We start from the raw sequence: 27031 nt of genomic DNA, 5'->3' as shown, positions 1-27031 counted from the left end.
TGTATACATGCCCTTATTAACATATGCATGCCTTTCATGGCTCTACTTTCCACTAAGTTTACTGAATGCATGCTCCCTCCCAGTGAACCCAGAGGACACTGCTGCCAGCAAGCTGAACAAATTATTGTTGTTATTATTATTATTATTATTATTATTATTATTATTATTATTATTATTATTATTATTATTATTATTATTATTATTACATTTGTATACTGCCCCATAGCCGAAGCTCTCTGGGCAGTTTGCAACAAATATGTAGCGCTGTCAAACATCTACTTTCCCCTAATTCAGGGGTTCCCTCAAACTACGGTCTGTGGACAGCCAGTGGCCTGCAAGCTTCATTCAGGTGGTCAGGTCATCACATTAAATATTCATATTGATTTTAATTATGTTTTATTGCTTCTTTAGTTTCTTAGATTGTATTTTATTGTATTGCACTTTAATACTATCGGGTCCAAAATCGTACAGCATCTAGCACAGTGCATTACAATTGCTGCAATAGACAGAACAATCATGAAGTGGTATGCCAAGACCCTCAGCAATTTTCAAATAGTCCATGGGAAAAATAAGTTTGGGAACCACTGACCTAATTTATCCATAGTACAGGAAAGTTAATCTAGTTTTCTGCTATCTGAAACCAGGAAATCTATCTATATCTGTATATCAGTAGAGCCTGACTTACCTTCTGCCCATCCCTGGAATAAAGTACCCCTCCATCAATGGCCATTCCACCGCATCATTATACCTGTCATGTAGAATCATGCAATGTGTAGGCCTTGTGAACGGTGGTAGAAAGGCAGCCTACAAGGGGAGACTGTAGCCCTCGAGATGTTGCTAGACTTCAGCTATAATCATCCCTGACCATCTGCCACGCTGGTCAGGGCTGATGAGAGTTGGAATCCAGTGACATCTAGAAAGGCAGAAGTTCCCCAGCCCTGGTATACTTTTGTTTTATAAAGGCGCTCAGCTATTCAACCAGGATAAAATTATGACTCCCACAATCCTACCACAAGCAAGCAAACAAAAGGAGGGTGGTTTATGCTAGGTGAGAGGAGTTCACACTTTCTGCCTTTAGGGAATGCTTTCCCTTTTGACTGCTCGGCCACAGAAGCCACTGTGTCTGCATTGCAAAGGATTACAGGTCATGTTCAAGCATGTGGGCCATTGTGCAGGCCTGTTGATCCTTGTTATTTTGTATGAACTGTGGTTCAATATTTGTGCCCTTTGGACCGCTCAAATTCCTGTTGTTGCTTGTTGCACTGGCACACGGGTGGAGTTTATTCCAGATGTTATGCAGCAACAAAGGGCTGTTACGTTTGAGAGCGACTACTTGATCCTTGCCTGTTTTCCCATTATCCCAACACCACAGCTGCCCTTATTGCTGCATAACCTGAGAGTGTGCCCTAAAACATGCCCAGCACCTCCCCTTTTTGCTGTGCAACCTATTGCTGGGAACGATCAGTAGCATCTGTCTCTCAGGAAGGTTTGCCTGCCATTATTGGTCTTCTCACTGAGGACCCTGTGACAAAATTCTGATGGTTTTCTAGACCCTAAGATTTTCTAGAACACAATTTACAAAACCTACTGAAAACTTTGTGTGCACAATATGTGTTGATTAGAAATCTTCTTAAGGAAGGACCACAGCCCAGTAGCAAAGAACAAGATTCTAGTCCCTTTAGGCATCTCATTCTTGAATGGATCTCTTCAGTAGAGGCTGGTGGCTCCCTGTCAGCAGGGCAGTGGAGTCTGTTCCAGGTTTTATTATGAACTTTCAAGGGCACTTTGAAAGTTTAGACCAAAACCTGGAACGGATTCCACCGCACCTCTGACATGGAACAACCAGCCACCATGTGCAAGCAAGTCAAATGAAATTAATTTTAAATTCAGAGAAGAAAATGGGCAAAAGTGACCTGTTAAAGGCCACATGATGAACTCACAGGAAAGGCAGGTTTTTCAGTCTAGGTCCCATATCCAGTCACAATCCCTTACAGTCTCTCTGGCTTTAAAGGGCTTAGAGGACACATGACTAAAGTGGCTGATCATGATCTGCCAACTGACCCTTTTAATGGAACTTTTCAGCTAAAGAAGCTCTTTATCTCACATCCATGCTGGAAATGAATGCAGGAAAGGAAAACAATGCATCACTTCCAATTAAGGCTGTCAAGTGATTAAAGCTGTTTTAGTCCATTAATGAAGCTGCTGGTAATTGATTAATTGATCAATTCATCAACATTTTAAAAATCATGACGACAGAATTTTAATGTATCGCCAGAGGGTTCATTCAATAGACCCTTGTCAGAAGGGAGCCCTTCTGATCTTCCAAAAAGAAACTTACCTTTTAATCTCCCTTACACTTTTAAATCATGGAAGGAACATTTTGAAAAGGATACACAAAGAGGGATAAACTTTCTGTGACAAAATGAAAGTGTCATCTCAGAGGAAGCGGGTCATTTCACTAATATTTAAAGCTCAGCTGTCACCTATTTAAAGATTCTTATCCAATTAATCATATGAGTTTTAGTTGATTAGTCAATCAATTGAGGAATTAAATCTGCCTGTATGTGAGAAGAGCAATTAGGGTTGCCAGGTTCTTGGCCTGAGACTGATCCTGTATCTTTAGGAGAAGAGAAAGTCAGCCAAGTGCAGGTGTTCTTGCAACACTGTAATGGGAAAAACCACAAGGTGGAATTCTGCCTTCCCCCTGCACATCTTTTAAAGATGCGGAAGACCTCTTGGTTGCCAGACCCGGCCTATAAAGTAAGCCACAGACCTGAACTTACAAGATCTGAACAGGGTGGTTCACGACAGATGTTGTTGGAGGTCACTGATTCATAGGGTCACCAAAAGTCATAATCGACTTGAAGGCACATAACAACAACAAAATAAATAGCATAAGAAGAGCCCTACTGGATCAAGATCCATCTAGTCCAATGTCCTGTTTCTCATAGTGGCCAACCAGGTGACCCAATGGGAAGCCCACAAGCAGGACATGAGAACATCAGCCCTCTCCTACCACTGCATTTCAGAATCTGGTATTGGGTGGCCAAAACAGAAGTTCTGCATAGTAATTATTATTTATTATTTATTATTATTTATTAGATTTGTTAGAAGCCCATCTGGCAGAGATTAATCTGCCACTCTGGGCGACGTACAACAAAACACAAACACATTCCATATAAAAACATAAACAGAAAACATTAAAAAATTAAAAAATTAAATCTTGCCTAGCGGGCACCAGTAACCCCCCCCTTGTAAATTTATCTAATTCACTTTTAAAGCTGCCTAAGCAAATGGATGGCCCTGAAAATCAGCACAAGGATAAGCCTGAAAATCAGCAACAGCTTCCTTGAGTAATGGACAGAAATGAGCATTTGTGGGCTGGCATTTTGAGGTGTTGACTACAGCCATTGATTCAGATGGCCAAGAAGACCAAGTGGATGAAGTGGCAGTTATGGGAACTCTGGGAGAAAGTGACCACACCATACTTGAATTCTTGATTTCAACAGAAGCGAAAGCTGAGAGTAGCCATACGTGCACCCTGGACTTCAGGAGAGCTGATTTCAATAAACTCAGAACAATTGTAAGTATGGTTCCATGGCAAGCCACCCTAATGAGAAAAGGAGTCCAAGATGGGTGGGAGTTTCTAAAAAAGGAAATTCTAAAAGGGCCGGGATCTCTTCTCAATCATCCCAGAGTGCAGGATACGGAATAATGGGCTCAAGTTGGACATCAGGAAAAACTTTCTAACTGTTAGAGCCATATGACAACGGAACCAATTCCCTAGAGAGGTAGTGGGCTCTCTGACACTGGAAGCATTCAAGAGGCAGCTGGACAGCCATCTGTCGGGAATGCTTTGATTTGGATTCCTGCGCTGCGCAGGGGGTTGGACTGGATGGCCTTATAGGCCCCTTCCAACTTTACTATTCTATGATTCTATGTGTGTAGAGTGCATATCACCTTAGACTATAGGTGGGAGTTCACATGATGAAATGTGCCTCTACAAAAATACGACAAGTATATCTAAGCAATATAGAAAACTAGCTTGTCTAGGCACAAGCCCGTCTCTTGGTTTTTTTGCTTTCTACATGCAGGAGTTTTTGCTTGTTCTTTGGAGGAATATTCCGTCCTGTGTGAGTCTCTACGTGCAGTCCCAACAAGGAAGAGTTTTACTACCTCAGTAAGAATTAAGCTTACAACAGGGAGACTTTTCCCACCCACTCTCCCAAAAAGTAATCAGGCAGCATCCATTGCAGCCTTGTCATAACACAGACCCCGAAACAGATGACATGCCGGTGAACCCTCCTGCTGTGACTTGCTAGGCTCAGGCTCACAAACTCCCATGTGAATAATGGCTTCATTTATTGCAAATTCCCTTTTCATTTTGCTTCAATTAAGTCATCGGGCAAAATCAATCACACCCCTTCTGTGAACACTAAGTCTTCCAAAGGAAAAATGTTCACCATGTCCCAAAGCTGGCAACCCTTTTCTCTTTGGGCATTTAAATAAAAGACTAAGTTCAGAGGGAAAGTTCAGAAGAGGGTGAAGGGAACAAAAGTAGGTGTTTGGGGCTCAAGGGGACAGTGGTTAGGCTTTTGCAGTTACGATCAAGCCATCCTTCTTGGGGGAGGGGAGTGTTATCAACCTCTACACGAAAGTGAGTACATATCTTCAATTTAACACATATATATAGCCTCCAGCCTACTCATATATCAAAAATCAATATGCACTTGAAAGGGAATATTTTATGGTTGAAATATAGGATGAGCTATTTCTGAGGCTGGGTGTATGCCACGATTATACAGGAGCACAGAAGAGACACAAAATGTGGCACTGAATGCATTCTCAGTGCTCACTGAGAATCTCAGCACTCAGTTTTAAAGTTTCCAGGCCTTATGGTTACAAAGTGCATGGACCACATTTGGTGAAATCACAGGGCAGAGACACACTCACTGTTCTGCTGGTTCCAGTCCGTCTCCAGCTCTCTCTTCTGAAAACGGGGTCAAACCAGCCCCTTTTTGTTGAAAACCAGGTGGGAGCAGCTCAAGTGAGGTGTTGTTTTTTTTAAATCAAAGAGATTTGGTAACTGATCAGCAGATCAACCCGTTCCCCCTCCAGGTGTGGCTAATGGAAACGCTTTGCTGTAGGCGACTAGTGTGTTCACAGCCACAGAAGGTGGAGCACTGGCTAAGATTTGAGAGGTGACTTTGTTTGCTGCTCCACATGACTACCCCAAGCAAAATAAATTATGTAAGAGGGTCAACATTGCTGTCTAAGTTCTGCAAAATGTGTTTGTAAATGCCATAAGTCATATGGATCTCAGAAAGGAGCTTACTGCAGAATTTTGACTTTTGAGAACAACACACACAGCTTTCCATACAGAAAAAAGAGGCATTCCTATTTTTATTGGTGTTCTTCCCCTCTCATTTTTATCTGCACAACGACCCTGTGAGGTAGGTTAGGCTGAGAGATGGTGACTGACCCAAGGATACCCAGGGAGCTTCATGACTGAATAGGGATTTGAACCTGAGTCTCTCTTGCCTAAGTTCGACACTTCAAAGCATCAGCAGTCCAATAGATCTTGCTTTTCTATCAAATTCATAGGAGGCATTCTGAAGCCATTGTGTAGAGAGCAGGCCCCTCTGCATGTCTCCAGTTCCCAGCCTTTCCTCAGACTTCTCTCTTAAGCCCCAGGAAGGGGGGGGGCTCTCCTGAAGAGTTTTAATAACCATAGGATCTCCTTGGCCCATTCACCAGTTAATGCGTACTTGACAGACCCATTAACCCACCTGGTCACTCTATTAGATTAACAAAGGAGACTCATCTGACCAGCGGAGCAGGTTTCTCAGCTGCAGAGCCCACTTCCAAGTGCAGGGTTCTAAATCAGAGGCTGGAAAGGGACTCATAGAAATCACCTATCTCAACCCCCAAACCCATAACAGTGCATGTTTATTAGCCATATTGCAACAAAGGAACATGACTGGAGACACACACCCCTTCAACCACAGCTCTCTATGGAGAGATGTTATTGGCTGAAAAATTCTAGAATCACATCAACTATCTATATCTCACCCTAACATTCCTTATACCTCTTCTTGGTGTCATATGTCATGTATATATATAAGTAAAATAGTGATGGAATTCAGATGATCTCTCTCTTCATTCTCCAACTTCTCTTCTATTCCTCCCTCTCATCTTTCTTTCTCTTTCCTCTCTTTCTTCTTTTTTCCGCTCTCTTTCCTTCTTCCCTTTCTTCTTCCCTCCTTACCACCACCCCCCCTTTATCATTGCCATTATATTTATTTTCTAATTGTATTGAAATTGTTTCTTTTGAATGTTGGACATCATGTCTCCTTATTTCACGTATTTGAAAACCTTTGCAATAAGCAATTTGTTCAAACAAAAAGTAAATAAAATGACATAACACAATGAAATCACAGGCTAAAATTTACAGTTTAAAATTACATCTCTGAGTAGGGTTCCCAAAACCAAACGATTTTTAGCAGGCACCGAAAGCAATGCAGTGAAGGTGCCCGCCTAATAACAATGGGCAGGGAGTTCCAGAGCGCTTGCAAGTGTGGAACAAACATTATGTGGCACTTGTGGAAGTGCCAGTTTTGTAAATTAAAGCACTCAAGTGGGCACATTTGGTTCCTTCAAGGAAACTGGATCATGGACATAGTCTATGCAAAAATGGGCCCATGTTTTACACCTTCCAAAAGTGCTTCCATAGCCACGATCAATTAGTTTGCTTTTCCACATCTCTCTATGAGGCATTCACCATGGCACAGACAAACACGCATGGAGGGTTGCTGTGTGCTTGATATTGCTTGCTCCAGATCTCAGATCGTTGTGTTTTCTTTTTTTAGACAGCACAGCCTCCCAAAGAAGCAGCTTTTGCCAGCAACGATAGTTATTTCTTCTACCACCACTGTGAACCCCACTGTGGGCAGCTGCAAGACACTGTATCCATGCAAAGATCTTCACAGGAGGGAGGATTCATCTACACTGCAAGCTGGAGCTAAATCCCAAATCCTGTACTCACTGCTTAATTTCTATTCTCGCTTGGCATTTTTGTAGCACTCTCAGGCTGCAATTTTACACAGTGTTCTTCGAGTTTCCACAAATATTTTCAGCCCCTTTTCTTGACAACTTGTTGGCACTCCATGTAAAAAAAAACTCACCTTGATGCATTGCCCTCTGTTGCTTGCAGGGATATCATCATATAACTTGAATCTGATTGGCTGCATGGTGTTATGGTGTTGTCCCATTCACAGTATAAGCTTTGGTTGGTGGGGGCACCCTTACATCCTAGAAGCAGCAGCAGTAGCCAGGGTGTGTGGATGGGGAAAAGGGCTATGGGGTTGAAGCTGCAGTAGTCAAAGGAAACGATGGCATCTAGCTCAGTATTGTCTGCACTGACTGGCAGCAGCTCACTAGGGCTTTAGGCAAGGGTCTTTCTCAGCCCTATCTGGAGATGCCGGGGATTGAACCGGGGACCTTCTGCATGCAAGGCAGATGCTCTGCCACTGAGCTACAGCCCTTTCCCAACATATAACAAGGGTTTTTACTTTTTTAAAAAAGTTGAATTTTCACACAAAAGAAGTATTTTGAGGAAAAATATTTCTACCCAGTTATAATTGCTATGTTGAACCCGAACATCAGAAGTGAATTATTTGACACACATCTGCTTTTGAGTAAACAACAGTTGCGTCAGTCTGTTAATTTTGCAAAGTCTTAAATACTTTGCTTATTCCATAGCAAGCTGCTGTTAGCAAAACAATAAATATTCAGTACACATATTTAACAAATAATGGTTAAATATATCAACGGGATTCAGTTACCAAGCAGGGACTTCTTTTAATCCTGTCTGTTTCCTTGAACTGTCCACTGCTGGGCAACATGTCTTTTCTTTGGAAAACAACAACCACCCGCTTCCCTTGTACTGCGTGACAGACGTTCTCCCCTCCCCTAGAGCCACCACTTGTACCACTTCCTAAATTATTAAATGCACAAACTTGGGCCAGACATCAATATTTCATTTGCAGTTTAGATGCCTGATCAGAGCTGCCAACTGCAGAGACAGCCAGGAAATTAAAAGCCAAGCAGAAACTCCCTCTGTGATGAGAAAGTGTCTTGCTGGGATCTTCTTCAAACCCAGGTACCCCCACCCACCGTCACCAACTCCTCCTCCTCCTGAGTAAAAATTGGGATTTCCCTGACACTGTTGATGTCATAGGAGTCCTGCCCTGCTACTGAACTATACAGACATATCAGTCATCACCACCACCATTTATGTAGCACTTCGGAGCGTTCAAAGCATGCTTACGTTATTACAGCCATCCTTACAAGCAACCCTTGGAGGTAGGCCAGCCGTTTGTCCCCACATTGTAGATGGGAAGGCGGAGGGGACAGCTGAACTGGAGTTCATAGCTCTTAGCCACTGTACCAGGGACAGGGAACATCTGCGGCCCTCCAGATGTTGTCGGACTCCAGTTCCGATCAGCCTCAGTCAGAGCGACCAATGATCAGAGATGTGGGTGCTGCAGTCCAACAGTGTCCACAGGTTCCCCATCCTTGCACTACACTAAAATAGCTCTCTCCTGCTTTTTTTTTTTTTTTTTTTGGAAGACTGGCTAATGGCAGAGGGGAAACTGCCAGCCACACACACCCCTTTTGATTTGGTTCAATTTGCAAAGCTGGAACGCCATACAAGGTCTTGTCTATACCAGTTCCCTTATACAGCCAATGCATATATGTGGAGGGATGGAAGGACCTGTCAATTTTGGTGTTCTTAGTTTCTGGTTTTTCCAACCTTAAAATTCAATTCATCACATTTCTGCAGCAATTTGAAAATTCTTCACCATTTTAGAGTGAATATCTCCTCATAAACACATTTTTGTATGCAGTTTCAACTAATGTACACATTAGTGCAAGCAATTTCTCCTAATGCATCTTTGTAGGTTATTTTCACCAACATATCCATTTTTATGCACATTTTCACTAATATGTGCATTTTTGTAAACACTGAGGTTGGAGAACTGCGTCACAAAATTCAGATCAGTGCAAAGTTTCAAAGGATGTCTCAGTTCTCATACTGTTTCAGAAAGTGAGAATTGGATAGATTAGCCTCTAAATGCAGACTGAATCAAAATTCTCTTCCCTCCCTATACACGAGTCAGCTGTGAGCAGTGTTGTAGGTGTGAGGGGGCCCCATAAAATGTGCGGAGCATGGGGCAAGTACGAATTGCCAGTGTTCCACTTAAATTAAGTTTGAGGGAGGGGCTGAAATCAGGGTATTGGATTTATCACCCACACTGCTACAAGAGAGAAGTGCATGTGATTGAGCAAATGCCATCCATTTTTAAAGGGCTTCTGCTGCATAGATTGATCTAGTCTAAACTTTGTTATCTTGTCTTCTTGAACATCGTCCAAGTCTGAATTATGCATCCTGCTTAAAAATCTGCTCCAGCTTCGGGAAATCTCTCTTTCTCGCCTTCAACTTTAGCAAAAGCCTACCCAAATGAGCAGCAACAACAGAAAAAAGACTTCTTAGATTCCTTTGGTGTCAGGGCAAGGTCACCTCCTCTTGCGGGCATCAGCAACTTTCTCACCAACTCCATTCCCGTTGCGAGAGATTAACAATCTGTTTCTAATCTTTTATGGGGTTCCCTCGCTGTCATTTCCACCCTCTGTAGCCAGTTATGCAATTCTTTGTCGATTGTTATTGGCGTTTTTCAATTATTTTTGTGACACTCTCTGAAATACATTTGTATATGAAAGGCGTTCAATACAGCTTCGTTCCACTTCACCCAACACTGCCATCCTCTCATTACTGGCAGGCCATTCCTCTGAAATGGAACATCCGGAAAAAAAATGGCAAGGCAAATGCGCTTGTCTCCTCCTAGTCTTCCATTTCATGGCTGCGTTACCTGTGAATATAGCAGGGCTATGCAAAGGAAGGATTAGAATCCCACCAACAGTACAATCCTATGCCTGTTTACTCAGAAGCAAGACTCAGGGAAGTCTGCATAGGACAGCAGCTTAACTATAGCTTGGTTTTTGCTCAATGCCGAGAGTCATCATGCTCTGTGGAACACTCTCCAGACTGATCATACAAACACTGCATAGGTTTGCATAGATTCCGTTTTTCATTGTCAGGATTCTAGCCAGAGCGTGAGAACTTTGATCTCTTAACTTAGATGGCTTTAAAAGAGAATTAGGCAAATTCATACAGGATAAGGCTGTCAATAGCTACCAGTTTCTGGGGGACACCAGCAGAAAAGGGCTATTGCCCTCATAACCTGCTTGTGGGCTTCCAAGTAGGCATCTGATTGGCTTCTATGGAAAACAAGATTCTCAACTAGACAGGTTTTCGGCCTGATCCTATAGAGTTCTTCATAAGTTCTTTTGGGTAGAAAAGAACCGGCCAACTAATCATCATTTGAAGCAAGATACTAATAGAGCACTACAGCAACCACATTACGTTTTTTTAATGCTCTTTATTCCCAAAAGAATGTCACCCATACAGTCAATTAAGTCACAAGAGGCTTCTATTTGGTTTATTAATTTAATTGTAAAATGTGCCATTCCAATTTTTCAGGGTTGATAGCAACATTTAGGCTACAATCCTGTACACATTTACCTCAGATTAAGTTCCAATAAACTCACTGGGGCTTATGTATTTGCAGACATGTAAAGAACCCTAACCCTCTGAGTTATTTGGTGAGGGCCAGCAAAACTGGGTGAAAACGTTTGCCCATTCAGAACAAGGGCAGGGACCAGAGTATTGCCATCACTCTGATTTGGCTTTCTGATGCTGAAGCTAAGCAGGTCTGGGGTTACTCAATGCCTGGATAAGAGACCTTACAACAAGGATAGCCAACATAGTGCTCTCCAGATGTTGTTGGATTCCAACTCCCGTCATCCCTAACATTGACCATAATTGCTGAAGCTGATGGCAGCTGCAGTCCAGCAACACCAGGAGGCCACCCCGTTGAATACCTCCACTCTGTGGGAATTCCATGCACTCCATTTTGAGTTCCATCATGTCAGAATGGCAAGATATAAACATAACTAATAAATAATAAATCCTCATCTAGAATCTCAGATCCTGCATGCTAGGTAACCTTCTCAAGCTCATGGCTTTAGGGGTGGGGAAAGACCTGTGTGTACCAGGGGTATAGATGTCCAAGGGCTCAGTGTCAGGCCCAGGATGTGACTCAGGAACCAGACCAACGGCTGTAGTTAATTCGTGTTTTATTAGGGTAATGTCCAAACAAAGACGCGTTTTCTCATGAAGCAATACAGGGATACAGGTCCTGCGGCATTGGGAGAAAGTTGACAGAGCAAGGGACTTCTTCCCACCTGTTCTTTAAGAAGGGGCCAAACGGGCGCGCAATCTTTCGCTCCTCCTTAACTGCCCCTCAGGTACTGCCCGCCTTCCCCCCCCTTCTCTCCTGTCTTTTCAGCTGTCTGCGTGTGCGTGGTGAGGGGGGAAGCATCACCCCCTCCTCTTCTGAAGTTTCCGATTCCAGGATAGGGGATAGGGGAGGGGCTGATGGTAAACTGCCTCCCCGCTTTTCGGCTGTGAGCAGCCCTCCCTCTTCCCCCTCTTGCTCTGAGCCTGAAAGAGGGGGAGGCGTGAGAATGTCCAGGGAGGGCTCAGGCTCCCCGTTGCTAAGCGACCTTATCACTGGCAGTTCCTCTGTTTCGTCTTCGCTCCAAAGGGGGGAAGTTCCTCCCCCTTCCCTCTGCCATCCATCCGAATACTCTTCTCCCAACTCTCCGGGATCCAGCTCCCCGGGATTGGGACCCCAGCTCTGCCTTCCGACACCCAGAGAGTCTTAAACCCCTTATGTTTTTGGGAGCCAGGTCTCAGGAGGGTCCCTTTGTCTCCAGCATCCTATGAGCCAATCAGCATGAAAAGGGAGTGTGTTGCCCACTGAAGAGTCTTCTAACATGCTTCTAACGGGGTGTCTGTGACTCAGTGGCCTTACAGGCCCCTTCCAACTCTACTCTTCTGTGATGCCCTGTCCTTTCCTACTGATTAGGGCCAATCAGAGTGAAAGCAGGTGAGTCAGCCACCGAGAAGACTCTTCTCAATAGCTAACACATTCCCCTTTCATGCTGATTAGTGCCTTGGGATGTTTGTGGCTGTGAGAGAGGGCATTAACAAGGATAGAGAAGCAGAAACAGTATTCAAATTTGGCCAGATTATAATAACAGAAAGTTGTATAATCTAAGAAAGGGCATGGCTGTGGGGTGGCGTGGCTGTGACTATTCTGAATTTGCCACTACACTACCGGTGGGCACCTAGTACCTTCAACTTAGGCTGACTAAGGGAAAAAATGAGCCTGTCCTTATGGCATTTGAAACAATCTTCTATCCCTGCTTGTAAAAAGGACCACTGGGTGCAAATGCATAGCATAATCCACGGGAAGGTTCTCCTGAACAAGTCCCTTTGTGCAGAATAGGGATGCTACACACTCAGGGTCACCCCATGGAACTGATTGGCAGCCCAATCAATACTGGCACTGATAGATGTCAAGAGCCAATGTAGTATAATGGTTAGGGTGTTGGACTGTGGCCTGGGAGACCAGGATTCAAATCCCCACTCAGTCATGAAGCTCACTGGATGACCTTGGACAGTCACTGTCTCTCAGCCTAGCCTACCTCACAGGGTTGTTGTGAGGATTTCATGGGGAGGGCAGAACCATGTATACCACCTTGACATCCTTGAGGGAAAGGTGGGATATAAATGCAAGAAATAAGCAAGAAATCATTAATATTGACATAAGAAAGTACTTTGTCGTACAACAAGTAATTTATAGATCTCAGGGTTATGAGGATGTGATAATGGTAAACAATCTGGATGTTTGTTTTTTAAAAAAGGAATTAACAACAAACTTGTGAAAAACAGTTGTGTCAACGGCCATTAGCTATGCTAGCCAAATGTACATGGATCATGCTCCAAAGTGTGTATCCCTCTGAAAGTAAACGAGCAGAACTCTTCAGAAGTGTGTGAGACATATAGTCTATAGAAATCAACAGAGAGAAGCATCAAAAGGACCACAGCTGGGGGGGAAAGCGACTTGAGATGTTGTAGAGCAGTTTTGTTTGAAAAGATGCCCACCTCTGCAGGCTTGGATCAAAGAGTTCTCTAATTAGAAAGACATAAGAGCATCGTGTTTGCTGTCTATACAAGGGATGGTTATCACTGGACTTCACAAAGCAGCAAAGGGACAAAGTAGAGTTGAAAACATGAATCAATTAATTGATGTTATTCAAAACATTCATATGTCAATAAGCTTTAAAAAAAAGATTTTCATTACATTTTCAACTGTCTAAATTAGATTTTAGAATGTTGATGATTATTAAGTTGTAGTGAGTAAGATCTACAAGCTCTCGGCTGAATGTTTCATGTTGTTCACACAAACAGATGATGTCTGTGCACAGAAAAAGCAACCATAATATAACATATGAACCCATTCTGCAACTATTCTTTCTTTTAACTGGCAAATCCACCCATGAACATATTTCAGCTTCTGTTTAGTGTCTTCCCATCAGCCTCTTCACTCCCCAGGAAAATTTCTCCCAATTTTAATATACAATGGGGCTGAAATTCTAGGGTTCACATCCCAACAGGCAGAAAGAAAAACAATGCATGAGTTTTCAGCAAACGCAAATGAGATCTTGTCTGCCCATGCTGCAGGTGGCAGAGTGGATCCACACCACTGGTGGGGGATGCCAATTTTTTGGATGTTCCCCCCACATGCAAAAATAAAAATCACTGAAAGTAAACAACTAGCACACCAGAAGTTCACTCCTTGCTGTGTTAGTTTATTTGCATGGCATATATCAAACACAGGGGAACATTCAAAAATGTACCTCTCCACTGAAGACTGAAATGGAGCAGGCCATTCTACCAACTCAGATTCCTACCATCTCATTCCTACCTCGTTTTGTGGCATGCTTGGACAACATTCTGTGAAACCTTCCCTTGAACAATTTACCTGGTCTTAACAAAACTTTGTTCAGATGTTGGAACCTCCACATTCACCTTGAACTTCACTTCGAGTGACCTTCATAGAAACAGAAGAATATGCAACATACAAAACCTCCTGGGAAATTCCACTCCTCTCAGTGTAGCATGCCTACAGCCATGCTACCCTAAACACGCCCGATCTTGTCTGATCTCAGAAGCTAAGCAGGGTCAAGCCTGGTTAGTACTTGGATGGGAAACCGCCTGGGAATACCGGGTGCCGCAGGCCTAGAGGAAGGCAATGGTAAACCACCTCTGAATATCTCTTACCATGAAAACCCTGTGAATATATATATAAAAAAAGATTCATAGGGTCATCGTAAGTTGTAATCGACTTGAAGGCATATAACAAGAACAGTGTAGAGTTGATTGCTATGGGAAACACTGGCATACCCTGAAACAAATGTCTGAAGTATAGAAGTAATAAATGTGTGCACACCTGTATACATGCATCTGGGACACCTGGCCTGATCAAGTTTCACATACGTGTGTGTTTGCATATGCTACTCCCGTACTTTGTGTGTTCGTTGAAGGAAACAGCAGCGTTACAGATGTGCTTCCCACAACAGCAACCAAATAGGAAGAGGTACCTCTGCCCTCAGTGAAACGTTTAGCTTTCTCAGATGCTTTGCCAAAACTAGAATCTCCAAATTGGCCTCAAACTTTCACTTCCGGCAAAATCCAGTGGCAATTCTCAGTAGACATGAAGGACAAACCCAGACAGGCAATTGTTTTTTCTGCCGTAGGGGAGATGCCATGGTAACAGGGACTACAAAGGCAAGGCTGAATGAAAGCTCCCATACTAGAGTCCCAGGCAAACACAGACATCCACCTTCCACCATTCTGTAGGTTGTAATGGTGAGGATTGGTGTACCTTCCACTTGAAGTTCTAACCTCATTTCAAACCAGAATGAAAGCAAGGCCGAAAAAAGTAGAATGGATGCTTTAATATTTTATGTATGATGTTCAGGCCCCATTCTGGTTCCAAAGAGATCAGAGCAACTCACATATGATTCCCAGATGGTCTCCCATCCAGGAAGCGTGCAAGGCCAAAGTGGCTTAGGTTCAGCAGTAGAACTGTGTGCCAAACTGCACATTAGGCACAAATGGCATAACGCTAACTCAAGAACAGTCCTTTCCTTGCTTGAATAGCCGCTTCAAGACAGGGTGACTGGGAGTGGAGGAGCAGTGGAGAGGGGGGTTGTTTAACCTTTTCTCAGCATGCTATTCCGGGCTCCAAATCACCCCGGAGTGGCTTTCCTCTACAGTGGGGTTTGAAATGTTTTTCTGCCTTCTCCCTCCAGGTGAAAGAGTTACCACAGGATTTCAACCTAAAATAGTGAGAAACTGACAAAACTTCAGAGGAATTTTAAGGGAAGCTGAAAGAGTTTTAAAAGAGCAGCAAATTTCATCAGGAAAGTTTCACACAACCCAATCAACCACTAGTAAGAACATAAGAACATAAGAAGAGCCTGCTGGATCAGGCCAGTGGCCCATCTAGTCCAGCATCCTGTTCTCACAGTGGCCAACCAGGTGCCTGGGGGAAGCCCGCAAGCAGGACCCGAGTGCAAGAACACTCTCCCCTCCTGAGGCTTCCGGCAACTGGTTTTCAGAAGCATGCTGCCTCTGACTAGGGTGGCAGAGCACAGCCATCATGGCTAGTAGCCATTGATAGCCCTGTCCTCCATGAATTTGTCTAATCTTCTTTTAAAGTTCTTTTAAAGTTCAAAATGGCTGTTTCCACAATTGACTGAGAAGCCACAGACCTGAACTTACAAAATCTGAACAGGGTGGTTCATGACAGATGCTCTTGGAGGTCACTGATTCATAGGGTCGCCATAATAACTCGTAAATCGACTTGAAGGCACATAGCAACAACAGCCAGAGATTATATTCTGTGACTAAGGTTGCAAAACTTTGCTTGTCAGACCACATCAAGGAACAGGAAGCACAAGAGGTGCATTGTTATCTTTTTTAACTCCCCCCCCGCCATTTGCCATTTTAAAAATGCTGTGTAAATGCTGACATAGTTTTGATTACTATAATTCAGAGTCTGGGGTTCTTTAACTTTAGTCCTCCTCTCACACCTGCTTGACAAATGCTGTACTAAGAATTTTGGACTGTCCCAGCTTAGCATACTTTGGGATCTGTAACAAAATAATGGTTTGCTTTTAATTTTTTTAAAAAAACTTTTAAAAATAAGAGAAAGTTAGATGGTGACAGCTGATCAAACCATTCACAAATCTGGGGGTGTGATATATGCATATAATGTGTTGCTTTTTCAGAAATATTCTAAAGATAAATAATATGTGATTTTTATTGTTAAGAATAAGGGGTTAATAGACTGATAGATTGTTTGCAATGGGTATTCTATAGAAGCTGAAGTTTAACTTAGACGAAGAAAAGGGACTTTTTCTTAGAATAGGACGTGGCTGTCTGAAGTTCAAACAAAGCAGCAGAACCAGACAACTTGTGGTCAAGTTCCACTTTAAAATAGAAAGGGGATTTACGCTTGACTAATTCAGCAGGGGTTTTTAGTCCTTCATTGCTTTGCTTGATGTAAAGGGAGTTTTTATGCTTAGTTAATGAGGAAGGGAGGGGAGCAATATACCATATATGGGGAATAATAAATAAGGGTATAAGGTAGCCTAAAGCTGAGGAGTGGGAGATGTAAACAGGGGAGGAGCTTCATGTGAGAGGGACAGGCGGCACTGATAAACCCTGGAGTACTCTGTCCAATGAGGAAACAGGGGAGGGAACCACAGCGTCGGGCTAGGGGATAAAAGATTTGTACCAATATCATTTGGGTGTGTCTGCCTTGTGGTTGACACCCGCTCTTGCAAGAACGAAATAAAGCTTTATAACTGCTTCACAATTGTCTCTGTCATGGGTCTTCCACAGGGGACCTTTTTGGGGTCTCATAGGGGTTTTTTCCCTTAAGGAAAGCCACATTTCTTACAGGGGCTCCTGTAAAGGGATGAGGCAGCAATCCAATTCAGTTTACATTTAAAGGCAGGCTTTCCTAATTTGCACTTTCCAAAACAATACGTGAACCAAAACCGTCCTTTGAAATTTGCACTTACACATATTTTGCAATGCAGTTCTCCAACCAAGTAACAAGAGCAAAAATGCATATACTAGGGTAAAGTGCACATGTTATTGTTGTTGTTATGTGCCTTCAAGGCTGCCCTATGAATCAGTGACCTCCAAGAGCATCTGTCATGAACCACCCTGTTCAGATCTTATAAGTTCAAAAGTGCACGTAGCAATGCATATATCTGTGAAAATAATGTACAAATATGTTATATTAGGGAACTTGCTTTGAAAGAACATGTATACTAGGGAAAAGAGCATACAAAAAGGTGTATATTAGGAGAAATTTGCAGTAAAATACTGATAAATGTTCATTTTTATTTTATTTTTTTACAGAAATCACAAATTGATTTGAGAATGTAGAGAACTGGATTTAAAATTGGAAAAATGAGATACGAAAACAAAACTGGCATATATGCCCATCCCTAGATCCTTTACCCTATTTTGACCGCAGGCACACAGGCATGTGCAATCATTTCTAATAAAGCATTTCTGACTGAAAGCATGGCTGAGCATTTTTGTTATTTCCTTTAAAAGTGTTTGTGTGTTTACAACTTCTTTCCTCACCTCTCAATAACTAATTAGGTAGATTTCTCAGACAGTAATTTAAAATCTGCTAATTATCCCCGAGTCTGAATAAGAAAGGGGGGATTTTCTCATTTATTAGCCAGGCACTAGTGTTGGAGAAACCTTAAAAGGTCAAGAAGCTGCGAGTTGCAAAGCAAACCCCAGGAATTAACTCCACAACAGGATCTTAAATCAATTTTCTCTCTCGATCCAAGCTAACTTCTATATCAGGGCTCAAAACAACTTAGAGTAGGACGCAGAAATGCCTGTGGCCAGTTTCCAAAAAACTTTCTCAGACAGGGAAACACAAAATACATTCAAACTTCTTGTTTTTCAAAATTCTCCATTTCCATCAGAATCTGACAGAAATGAAGCACAGCATTTCACTGAGCAGAGGATAGCAACTGGACAAGCTAGCAGACTAACGCAGGGCCTAACACAAGGGTGAGATTTCCTTCACCTTCACCTTCACACACATACACAACACACACATTTGTTGCATGCATTGTGCAATATCACTGTTCCATGTAGATATTTATTTGATATTTGATATTGCAATGGAAATTATCCTGAGAATCTCAGTTTTCATTTTTCAAAAAATTATGTTTCTAGTCCTTAAGGTGACTAGAAAATGTGTAGCCCATGCCTGGTGACATCTTAGAAACTTGGGTCAAGGCAACACTTCCAAGTGATCATAGGATGGGTCTTAAATTCTCCTGCTACCTGGCAGTGTTAGACTAAATTCGCCAAAAATAAAAATAAAATTAAAATTAAAAAGTGCAAGATAAAGCTAATGTATGCAAACTTATATGTGGACTAGGGGATTCCTCTCTGAACAGGATTCAGAATTAAAACTTAGTTCAGGGGAAAGCGTTGGCATGCATTAAGCACTGGGAATCTTTAATGAGCACTGAGGGAGTCCAAGTCTCCAGCAATATTATTCTCCTCATTGTCAGAAGAATGTCGCCTCCCTGTGCCGGTCTCAGGCTGTTAACAGGCACCAAGGAAAAGCTGCTGACGCCATTACTTTCCTCCTGCAAACAACTCAACATTTCTTGGGAAACCCCCATTCGAGTTGCTTGTCTGTGCTTAGCTTGTGAAATCAAATGCAAGGTGATTTGCAGCACACAGCAGCACGGCCGCACGCCACAAGCACAGCGTGGAAGCAGGTGGGTGGAGATGGTTTGGACTGTGCCTGTGATATGTCGAAGGAAAACCAAAGGAGCAGGTGCTTGCTAGAACTAGGGAAAGGATGTGACAAAGCAAACATCACCTACCACAAGCAGCAGGCAACGTTTGCCTGTCTGTGGCCAGTGGCTTGCTAAGGGGCTCTGACACTACTTAACTGATTTGCACCAACAAGGTGGCCATTCCAAAGCCTACCGTACGCAAGCAAAATATCTAGCTTAGAATTCAGTGCTAAAGTCCATTACAGCACTCAGAGCCCAATCTCCCCTGCCTTTCTGACATTAGAGCTGTTTTGCTAATGGCAGCCAGTGCAGTGGAGAAATCCAAGCAGATCACACATTCAGAAAAAAACCCTCCTGTATCGTTTGAGACCGTGCCAAAAGCATTTTTCTTCCCACACCAGTTTGGGTAGCTGTAGCAGTCAGACCTCCACAAACGTGCTTAACCCTTGGCTCCCTGGTAGGGCAGGATCCTAGCAGACATTCCCCCAAGTTTTCCGCAAAATTGTAGAGGTGGGGGGAGGACACAGGGAGCAGAGTCTCTTACTGCATGCCGAACTACAGAGTAGGTTGCTAGAGCCCAGTGAGGAATGAGATAGCCTTCCCTACCCATTTCCCCAAGGGTCAAACGCTGGACACAAAAAATGGCTACCACTCAAGCAGGCCATAACCTGCAGACCTTTTGTAGCAGTACAGGCACAAGAAGGAACAACATGTAGGGCCGAGGTGGGGAGAAAGTGTTCTGTCAAGGGCTACATTCCTTCGGGGAATGTGTAAGGGAAGACATGCTGACAATGGGAAGGCCAGGAGACAAAGCCAAAAGCAGGGATGGAGGAGGAATGCATTTAAGTTTGCATTTAAAGCCGAATCTATCCATTTTTTTCATTCCAAAACAATATGTGAATCGAAACACAGCCATCCTTTGAAATTCATACTTGTCTGAATGGTGCAATGCAGTTCTCCAACAAGTTACGCCCACAAATGCAGTTCTCCAACAAATTATACAAAAATGCATATATTAGGGGAGCAGGTCCGTAGCTTAGGGGTTCTCCTAGAGCCATCTCTGTCACTTGAGGATCAGGTGCATCGCCCATAGCAAGCGCTGTCCCTGTTTGTTCTTCTTACTCCTATCTCCCCCCCCCAGCTAGCTTCTTAATTGCTTGCGCTGTCCATGCCTCAGTGGCTAGGTGAGAGAGTCTCTGTCTCACTCTGAGGAAGGGCCAGGGGTCCTTCAAAGATCATCTGCAGGGCCATCATTGCTCGTCCCCTGATCTGGCAAAGCTCCTTTCATAACAAGAAGAAATCGAGCCATTAGTGTCACTGGCCCAGCCACGTAGGATGTGCTGCCAACAGAGATTCAGCAGGCACCTTCTGTTTTACTCTTTAAACACCTGCTGAAAACATTTCTACGCCGCCAGGCTTAAGCAGGCAATTGAGAAGATATATTTCTGCAATAGTTAGTCAATGATTTCTGATTTTAAGCTTTACATGGTTTTGTTGTACACACACAAACATTTTTATAAATAAAATAAATAAAAGCATTCCGGTCAAGGTGGCCCAGGAGACTGCCTGTGCCACTGCACCTACGAATTCTTCTTGTTAACTATCATTCAACATTTAAAGCAATTGATGGGAGGAGATGTGAGCAAATGAGGACTACAGCGGCAGCAGAGTGGAGGAGGAGGGCAGGTGATGGTTCTGGAGAGCTATACATGATCTGGGTGGCTGATGGCTGCATGGGCCAGCAAGCAAATCGGGGGGGGGGTGATGGTGCAAACTCCCCCCCCCCATCTCACATTACCTGAGGCAATTACCCCATTTTACTTCATGATAGAGTCAGTCCTGGACATGTCCCCAAATGACTGCATATACTCAGGGCTATGCTCAATGAAACCAGGATTGACACAAGCGTATAAAAAGGGTGCTTGCATTCTTCCAAGCAGAATCCATCCTCTTCCATCTCCCAGTATCCAAATGGCCCAAGAATTTACCTTGGCATGGGTAAGTAGCAATGGCATGCACTCCCCATACCCTCTGAACGTTTGAAAAGTTCTTAATCATAAACAAAAACATTTTTTTTTAAAAAAGAAACCCTTTTAATCCCTTTCTGGTGGAACAGGAGGGTGGTTGCCCATTCTTAGCTGGACGTGGCAGGAAGTGGCTGGTCCCCTCTGATGTCACAGGCTTGGCAGGAAAGTCTCACCCCTCTGGCTGCTCATGAACTTAGCTGCTCTGAGGCCGCTAGGGTTGCCAGGTCCATGGCCTGAGACTGATCCTGTATCTTTAGAACAGAAAGTCAGCCAAGTGCAGGTGTTCTTGCAACACTGTAAGGGGAAAAACCACAAGGTGGAATTCTCCCTTCCCCCTGCACAACTTTTAAAGATCCTCTTGGAGGCTGGGCCTGGCAACCAAGAGGTCTTCTGTATCTTTAAAAGTTGTGCAGGGGGAAGGGAGAATTCCATCCTGTGGTTTTTCCCATTACAGAGTTGCAAGAACACCTGCACGTGGCTGACTTTCTGTTCTCCTATAGATACAGGATCAGTCTCAGGGATTGAACCTGGCAACCCTAATGAGGAGAATCCATGGAGAATCCTACTAATCTCTGGAAAATCCAAATCAGATCACAGTTGTATTTTATTTGCTGGTTTGTTATGTTCACACTCTGCGTTTCCTCCGAGGAGCTCAAAGTGGTGTACATGGTTGTTACCTTCCCCCACAAGTTTTATCCTGATTAACAAGTCTGTCAGGTAGATTAGACTGAAATATAGCAAGTGGCCGAAGGTCATCTAGAAAGCTTCATGTCAGAGTGGCAATCTGAACCTGGTCTCTCCAGTCCTAGTCCGATACTCTAACCGCTGTTATCTTTGATATCAGACTGCACTTCCTTCCGCTTTTCATCCCAGCCACGAGACCTAGAAATTTGCTCTTTTTTCAGGGCCGGCCCTTTTATTAGGCAAGCTGAGACAATTGACTCAGGTGGCGGAAAAGGAAGTTGGCAGATCTTGCCCTGCCCCAGCCTGCTGCTCACTTGCCTCCACACACTGGCTCTGCTGCTGTTGCCATCATCACCCACCTGGTGAAGCTCTCTACCTCCACCTCCCGCTCCTCTCTGTCTCACTCTAGGAAGGCCCAAGGGGGTCCATCATTAGAGCAAGGCATTCTGGGCAAGGTGGCCAGAAAACCACCTGTACGGCCACCACCACAGTGCATGGCACGTAGAGAGTTCGAACGTCCTTTTTTGCTAGCACAGGCACTCTCCCTGCCACTTTGCCCAGAATGCTTTACTATCAGGAGGTGGAAGGAGTGGTGAAGAAATCAACGGGGAGTGGAGAGCAGGGAGAGAGAGGAGAGGAGGGGACACCAGGAGGGAGAGGAGGCAAGGAGGCAGCTCAGGCAGCACAATCTCTTGCATCTTTTTAAAATGGAAATAAAAAAGAAACATAAGAACATAAGAAGAGCCTGCTGGATCAGGCCAGTGGCCCATCTAGTCCAGCATCCTGTTCTCACATGGCCAACCAGGTGCCTGGGGGAAGCCCGCAAGCAGGACCTTAGTGCAAGAACACTCTCCTCTCCTGAGGCTTCTGGTTTTCAGAAGCATACTGCCTCTGACTAGGGTGGCAGAGCCTCTGCTTTGGAGGCCTCTGCTTTGGAGGCCAGCTCCCAAGAATTCACACACATGAACACTCAAGAACATAATAAGAGTCTGCTGGATCAGCCAATGGCCCACCTGGTCCAACATCCTGTTCACACAGCAGACAACCAGATGCCCCAATGGGAAGCCCGCAAGCAGGACCTGAGCGCAACAGCACTTCCCTGTTCTGCTGCTTCCAGCAAGTGAAATTCAGAAGCATAGTGACTCCTGCGACAGCGGAGGTCGAACTCAGCTTCCAGCTGCAGCCCTGAGTTCCTTGGTCTTCTTGATGGGCGCAGAGAGCTGAGGTGCCAAAGGCCACAGGTTGCAGGTTGCACATGAGCAAGTGAAGGAAAAGAAGCGATCAAAGACGTGCAAAGGAGTTGATTCAGTGCAACTTGTTTCAGTTGTATTCTGTCCCGTCACAAGCTGTCCCCAGCATGTAACTCAACCTCCTTCATTCATGTCTGTGACCAGTTCATCACATGTCCAGGAGCAGCAGTCAGCGCTAATAGAATGGGCAGCACAGTCAGAAAAAAGAGGGGGAAGGATTTCTGACTAGACACCCAGTCCCATGCCAGATTATTTGATGAACTGGCTGGACAAATTGAAGTAGAGAGAGTCAGATTCCATACTTTTGCTTTTAAATTGTGTTCTACACTGCAGGCTGGCAAAACAATACAAGAGGGGAAAAAACAGAAAAGAATGAAAATGAAAATATAGACTCCATTAAGCTACTTAGAGGGGGAGGAAATTACTACCTCTGAAACCTTGAAGGCTGCCAATTTTCTGCCAGTTGTGATGTATTTGTTCTAGTCCAAGAAAGAAAAGGAAAGTGAAGGCAGAGAGTATGGGGGGGGGAGAGAGAGAGGCAGAGAATAACAACAGGAGAAAAACCACTGTGCAAAACACTCTGCAGTAACAAGAGGGGCTGTGAGTGTACCTCCCAGCATCAAGTCCTTGACGTGCATTTTGCCATGGGGGGGGGGGAGTGCCATGCAAAATGTATCACAATAGTAAAAGACGGATGAATGGAGGGGAAGAAAGTAATTGCAAGAAGACAGAAAGACAAGAAAGTTCACCATCTGACGTGTAGGCACAGTTTGCAGGACAATGCTTACAAGGAAGAAAAAGCACAGAAATCTATTACTAATTATTTTATTTTATCCATTGAACATATTTATGCCTTGCCTTTCTACAAATGGTATCAGTGGTGATATACATAGTTATCTCTTGTTTAAAATAATGCTCATTTCATGCACAAAATATAATGTTGCTTATCCCTGAAACAACCCTGTGAGGTAGGACTCTTATTACTGCTGTTTGACAGAAGGGGAAGTCAACCTGAGCTGTAGACCCAATAAAAATTAATGAACCCAAGTTAATGGCCATTGATTTCAATGGGTCTCCTCTGAGTAGAACTAGCATCAGATACTACCCACTGTGGCCCATTCAAGGCCACCTAAATGGAAAATAGCTTGAACTAATGATGAGGTCCCAATGAGCCTAGAATTACGTGACAGATGCTATGTAGGTGCACCCAATTCTGCTGGTCAAAAGTACAAACACTGAGAAAAGGGCAGGTGGTACAGGCCTTCTTTGACGTCCTCTTTCAGAATGTAGCTAGAGGGGTTGCAGGGTCAAAAGTTCTTGACAGAGAGCAAACTAACATGTCAAGAAGAATGGCAAACTAGAATCTTTCTCTTTAACATGGTAATTTCCCTTGTTGAGAGAGAGCTGCTTGTTTATTGTCATTGTCACCACTATTATTTCATCCATATACCACCTTTCTTCCTAAAGGAGTGGTGCACAATATGAAAAATACAGTCATTAATTAAAACATCTAAAAGTCACAACACACACACACACAAAAACCCACGACCAGTGTATCAAAGCAGCATAACAACAGAACTGTTGAATCCCAGAATCAGTTTATGGCCCAAATGCCTGGGCAAACAAATATGTCAACTGGTGTCTAGTGGGGGAATAACTGCACATCCCTAGGAAGGAGTTCTAACTTCAGGGTGCCACCACCGAGAAGGTCTTGGACTACAGAATGCCTATCAATGGGAACATGAGCAGGGATAACAACAACAACAACAACAACAATAATAATAATAATACACAAGGGAGGATCCCCTGCAGTCTGAAGTGGCATAGTCCTGGAAGAAACTTGCTATGTTTCTTTTTTTCTTTTTTACATGTTGGATAGATTTTTGAGAAGGGTGGCTTCTAATGTGTGAGAGTTCACCTTTTGTATCTCCGCTATGCGCTCTAGCAATGCAACATCCTCAATGCAGTTTATTAGTTTTTCCATGCATTTCAACAAAAGGTATACAACATGGTTCACAAATAGAAGATAAAATACATCACAAAATAAATCCAAAGTTAAATGAATCAATGATTACTAATAAATAATGAGGAGGAGGCATGAGAAACAAGCAAGGTGTTTTTAAGAGTGCAACAAAAGCCAGCACCAGTGAATTAAAACTTAGATCATACTCTGAAAATTACCTGGCACAAAACGGTCTTCACCAATTGTCTAAAATCAAATGAAGAAGGACAGCAGATCTCCACTGGCAAGGAGTTCCACAATCATTGTGGTGCCACTACTGAAAAAGCCTTGTCTGTCATACCCTCCCCTAATCGTCTCATGAGTGGATGGAACAGAGAGCATGGGCTCTGTTGCTGGTTTTTTAAAAAGTTTATGGGTTGTATTCAGCTAGGTCCTACTCAGAGCAAGCCCATTGAAATTAATTAACCTAAGTTTGTAATGTCTATTAACTTCAATGGGTCTACTCTAAGTAGGACTAGTGTTGAATACCACCCAATATATTTAACTGAATTTCATTAACTAACACATTTAACTTCTCTCTCTCTCCCCCCCCCTCCAGTCTAAAGAAGGACCTACAGGAAAGCATCATACTACAAAAGGTAATTATCTCCCATGTGGCAGTGTGCCTGTCGTTCAGTACCGGAGTTTAAATATGCAGATTGGATGCTAGCTGGTGATGCTTGGGAATTAAAAATGAACTGCATTACATGATGAATCATAATCCTGTAGCAGCACAGAGTTTTACACATACGGCCGTGAGTGATAGCCAATTTACTTGGCAAAGATGCCACAAATCAAACCCAAAGTTTGAGGGTAGAGGCACACTCACTGTTCTGCTGGTTTCAGTGCGTCTCCACCTCTCTCTACTGAAAATGGAGGCCTACAATGCTAGTCAAACCCTGCCCCTTTCTACCGTAAAACCTGGTGGGATCAGCTCGCCTGCGTTTATTTTTTTAATCCAGCTCAAAGAGATTTAGCAACTGATCAGCAGATCAACATGTTCCCCCTCCAGGTGTGGCTTATGGAAATGCTTTGATCTGGCGACTAGTGTGTTTGCAGCCTAAAAGAGCACCAACAGAGTGTTTACACAGCTTCCCTTTGTGTTAAGGGGCCTTGCCTCTAGCCCAGTGCATGTCAAAACTTTTGTACTCTGATCCCCTTTCTAAGCTTATGCTATCTCCGGGACTCCCCAAGCCAGCATCATTTTGCTTCTGTACATATTGTTATGAGCATGGGGGTTGGAATGGATGATCCCTGTGAGTCCCCTTTCCAGCCCCTGATTTGGAGTCTTATGCCTTGGACTGAGGAACTCACTCTGCTGGTCAGATGAGTCTCTCCTTTGTTAAGCAAATAGAGTGGCCAGGTAAGATAATGGGCCTATCAGTTGCACAGCAACAGTGAATGGGCCAGGAAGACCCTTTTGTCATTGAAACTCTTCAGGAGAGCATCCCTCCCCCTCCTGGAGCCCAGGAGAGGCTTGTAGTTTGAGTGTGTCTGGAGAATGTTTTTGGGAGACTGGAGGCAGGCAGAGAGGCTGGCTCTCTGCGTCATGGCTATACGATGCCTCCTGTAACACTGATTGAAAAGCTGGATATTGGACTGCTGATGCCTTGAACCCCCTCAATCCTTGAGCTCAGGTTGGAATGTGTGTAAATAAATAAACCATATTTCATAAAGACACTGCAGTCTCCGCTGACCTTCTTCCCAAAGGAAACCAAACCCTGGAGGAGCGCAGGAACCCCAGAAATCTCACCGCTCAGAGATTGGGGAGGCGCACAACAATATAAATTAGACCTTTGGTCCTTTTCCCGCAAATGAGTAGCCACTCTACACCCTGCAAGCTGGCCACGTATGCACTTGAACAACTATTATCCTGCATGTGGGAGTTTGTCTTTCCCCAGTGGGGCATAGATGACACAATGGTAATAAGCGCAAAAGGAAGCACTTAAGGAACACAGCTCTTTGGCCTACGGCACAAAGCCCTTTGATATCCAGAGTTATGAAGGCAATGGGATTCTCACATGTCTTTCCTATTGGTTGAGACCTTCTGGCAGAACACCCACCGCCAACCTGTGACACAGCACTGCCAAAGACAGGTGCCAGCAAGAGATGCTCATGCCAGCATTAATAAAAATCTGTGTGCCTGCTGGGTGCTTTTCATGATGTGACATCCG

General features: G+C 43.7%; 1 protein-coding gene and 1 pseudogene across 9 annotated transcripts in view; one reads left to right on the top strand and one right to left on the bottom strand.

The window, feature by feature from the left end:
• PLXNA4 (plexin A4) overlaps positions 1-27031 on the bottom strand; it is a 748486-nt gene that overhangs the window by 523006 nt on the left and 198449 nt on the right. The window lies entirely within an intron of this gene.
• On the top strand, positions 14155-14273 carry LOC133363456 (5S ribosomal RNA; annotated as a pseudogene).

The sequence above is a fragment of the Rhineura floridana genome, chromosome 8 (assembly GCF_030035675.1).
Source record: "Rhineura floridana isolate rRhiFlo1 chromosome 8, rRhiFlo1.hap2, whole genome shotgun sequence".
Classification (NCBI taxonomy): Eukaryota; Metazoa; Chordata; class Lepidosauria; order Squamata; family Rhineuridae; genus Rhineura; species Rhineura floridana.
The sequence above is the reverse complement of the archived record's forward strand: the minus strand, read 5'-3'. Positions and strand labels throughout refer to the sequence as shown.